Raw genomic sequence first — 3,757 nt, 5'->3', positions numbered from 1 at the left:
AGACACACGGACTACCAGAAACCAGTGAGTTATAGGAAACACACTCTTTATTCAGCCAGCTGGGTCTGCCAGGGGTACGCAGACCCCAAATTAAGCAGCCCCAAAATGTAGAAGTACAGAGTTTTTAAGCCTTAAATCCCATTCTTCATCCTGTTTGAACACACAAGTCTATTTTTCTTCTTTTTACTGTCAACCCACAGGTCGGTTGTGCAAGTGGCGGGTACAGAAGCAGAAAGCTTATTGTTAGAGCGTTATGTTCCCATGGGCGATAGCCGAGCAGTAATGTTCCAGCCAGCACAGGTATATGAATGAAGGTTGTTCCGTTTTAATAGTTACATGTTTATTTTGAATAAAATGGCAAGCGATGCTGACGAGTTTCCTCTTTAAATGCATTTATAAAAGAAGAAAAGTTGGTTTAAGCAACATTAAGTTAATTGACTATAGGTGCTGGGAGGTGTTACACCAATGAGCGAAGCGTGGGAAACACTGCTGGTATCGAGTCCCCCACCTGCTTAAACAGGTTCCAGGATCCCCGTTTCTCCAGGATAAAATTCAAATGACCATGGCATACAAACCTGTCTCCAATACTTCATGTATTTTTATTATTTTTTCCTAGTACTTTTTAATCACTATCCCTCCCCCAAAATTAGCTGTACTGGACTTCATCATGACAGTTCAGGTTAGCCAGAACACACCCAACCACATACATCCTTATTTAGAATGTTCCTTTATTCTTCGGCTATAACCACTCATACATCATAACTGTGACCCAAATAAAAAATTCTGTTCAAAATGTGGTAGGATCTGGAACATAATTCATGATAACAGCTGCATAAATAATGTCTATCCAGAATTTTGCAACATTGCAAAATGTCCTATCCAGCGACAACGTTCGACTGCCATCTTGTGGACAGACGTACCACTTCCCCGTCATGCCCCGCCCTACCTGACTCCGGGACTGCTCCTTATACCTGGAGGGCGTGTGCGCGGCCGAGATGGGATGCCGGTGTTCACATACGTGTTAATATGTCGTGTGGCGGTGGCCGGCGTTGTAAACGTCCCATCTCACGCTTCGCAGCACCCAAGCGGTCCTGTAGCCAGTTACGTCATGACGGTGACAGCAGCCTGGACCTATGAGCTCTAGTGTCGTATTGTGTTGTCCTTGCCCATACCCCTTGAAAAGTTAATGCTTGGAGCGGTAAGCCTCATAATGGAGGGAAGCAGTCAAAGGTCTGAGAACGGAGGACACAGAAGGAGAAAGGGTGACCAAGAGGGTGAAAAACAGAGGCGAAGGGGGAGAGAAGAAGAGGGTTCCCCAGAAGAGGCTCCAGATCGCTTATGTCCGCTTACCGCTACCGCTGGTAATTAAATGTCAAAGCCTCTCTTCCTCTTTTGTGATGCCCATCGTCCAGTCTAGCACCAAAACCAGGGTGCGGGCAGCAGAACACCCCGAAGTTTCTCCTGGTTGCCTGAGCAGCTCGTGCCAGGTTTCTGCCACCCTCACCGTCTGATTGCAGAAGACAACGAGCTCCTGGCGACTGGTCCGCACGGGCGCCGCTGACAGCCCCGGGAGAGGAAGAGGCAGGCGTGGGGGGCCGGGCGAGCGCCCTGCGGCGAAGCCCCGCTGGTCCTCAGTGTGGAGGTGAATGTGACTCCACGGAGTCCCAGCGCCTGCGGAGCCGGAGCTAGGCGGGGGCGGGGACACGTCAAAGGGACGGGCACTACAGCCGGGGCGAAGCAGGCGTTTGGGAACACCGCCCTCCTGCCAGGTTAGGGCCCCAGGCGTTCATTATGGCTCCTCCTCACACCCGGGCAAATGCCGCTCTTGCTTGGAGTCTCTTCCTCCTTCTCTGAACTCTACGGCCTTATATTGCTAATTTTGCATTCATGGTTTAACTCCCTGAACTAGATTAAAGAAGAAACATTGGCATTTTCAGACATAAACACAAGTTAAAAGAGTAATGTAAAAAACTCCTATTTACCTGTTACCTGTTTCAACCATAATCAACATTTTTCCTGTCTTCCACTTCGAGCTCCTTAATGGAGAGAGTAGGACTCAGAAATGTTTATGGTGGCTTCCGTCATAACTGAGGGGGCACAGTTATTTTTGACCCCTCACTTAAGTGGGCGAGATCTGAACTCAGAGTGCTCTAGGTAATGTTTATTCTCCCGTTTTCTCTTGGGTCTGTGCATTTCCTATTCAACAGAAACACGCATCCCTTTTGTCTGCAAAACTCTGCTTCACGTTTCTCTTAGCTGTAAGTGGGATCTAAGTAAGTTTGACTTGCACCTCATTGGTTGATGTCAGGAAGGGGAGAACCCAAGTGAGCTCACTTGTGTCATAAGATCCCAAAGACCAGAAAGGGAGGGACCTGGAGATTAACATTTTATTCGGAATGAGTATTTTGGAGCTAGTCTAGTTGTCCACGCTCTAGTGCTTATGGTGTCCAGTTAGACCACATGATATCAATGAAATCTAAAAATCTGCAAGGAAGTTAGGCTGGTTTGTCTTTTAAATTATTTTAAGATTCAGGGGCCAATGTTACTTTGAGAAGGAGGCCTTGACACCGCTAAGCTGGGCGGACGAAGGGAGGAAAAATGTGTTTGTCACCGTTCACGATGGCTTCAGCATAGGTCCTGTTTGAATGGTGACATGACTGAATATGTGCTGTTACTTGGTGGCATTCTGTACGATGTCAAGAAAAACCCCTAATAGTAAAAATGACTTCTTAAGTGTCAGAATTGCAGACCCTAATTTGAGAACCCCCTAGAAGGTCTAGCCCGTTTCCCCAAAGCCCACCACGCCCTCAGAACTGCGTGGGGCACCAGTTAAAACGGATTCATGGCTTCTCTGCCACTTCCACGGGGCCAGACTCTCCGGGGGTCTGGACCCAGGAGTCTGCATTTTAAACAGCTGCCCCTGGGTGATCCTGCTGCATAGTGAACTTGGCAATGGCCGGCCAGGCTGCTGCCCTGTGAGGCAGCGAGGGCAGGCAGGAGTCTGGCCTTCAGTTTCTTTCACTCACACAAAGAAAACAAGGGGCAGAATCCTGCAGTTATTTTCAGTTCACAATTATAACCCTTTGTACCGACTTTTACTAAATTCTTCCTAGATTTCAGATCTTCCTTGCTTGCTTGTACTACCCGTTGCTGCCCTCTGGCTTTTGATGTGGGGATTTCACAGATAGAAAAATCAAGCACCGAACCTAGTCTCTTGGTTGCCTTCCCTTTCTGTCCTGCCCTCCATCCATCCACACTTCTGGGATTTTGTTTTCCATTTAGTTTAAAAATATCTCTACATTTGAAAGCTCTCTGAGCAAGAACCAGAGTTACTTCTGCGCCAAGTTTACGATTAGTGTTATTCATTCCTCCTGTATAAACATTTATAAACATTAATTAGTGTTACTCATTCCCCCTGCATAAACATTTCGAGGACAGGAAGCAGGACTCCACTGACGGTGTGCCTTCTGGTCTATAAGCTGCTGTAACAAGGGTCACCATACAATTATCCAAACCAAGACAGTTTCGAGGGTAAAGGGGCGGGGGACGATTAGTAATTAAACAGGGATAAAATAAATGGACCATATGACCCAGCACCTCCACTCTTAGATGCGTACACGCCCACACGAGGACTAGCACGTGTGCGTTCACAGCAGCGTTAATCGTAATTGCCAAAAAGTGCAAATAACCCAAATATCCTTTAACTGATGAATGGATAAACAAAATGTGGCCTATCCATAGAATCGAGTATTAGTCA

General features: G+C 47.1%; 1 long non-coding RNA gene across 1 annotated transcript in view; it reads left to right on the top strand.

The window, feature by feature from the left end:
• The window catches only part of LOC111731987, a 1,541-nt gene extending 1,170 nt beyond the window's left edge, over positions 1 to 371 (top strand). The window contains exon 2 of the long non-coding RNA XR_002777390.1: positions 201 to 371. This is a non-coding gene — a long non-coding RNA (uncharacterized LOC111731987). The remainder of the gene's footprint in view (positions 1 to 200) is intronic.
• The last annotated feature ends 3,386 nt before the right edge of the window (positions 372 to 3,757 follow it).

Source organism: Pteropus vampyrus, unplaced genomic scaffold, assembly GCF_000151845.1.
Source record: "Pteropus vampyrus isolate Shadow unplaced genomic scaffold, Pvam_2.0 Scaffold417, whole genome shotgun sequence".
Lineage (NCBI taxonomy): Eukaryota > Metazoa > Chordata > Mammalia > Chiroptera > Pteropodidae > Pteropus > Pteropus vampyrus.
The sequence above is the reverse complement of the archived record's forward strand: the minus strand, read 5'-3'. Positions and strand labels throughout refer to the sequence as shown.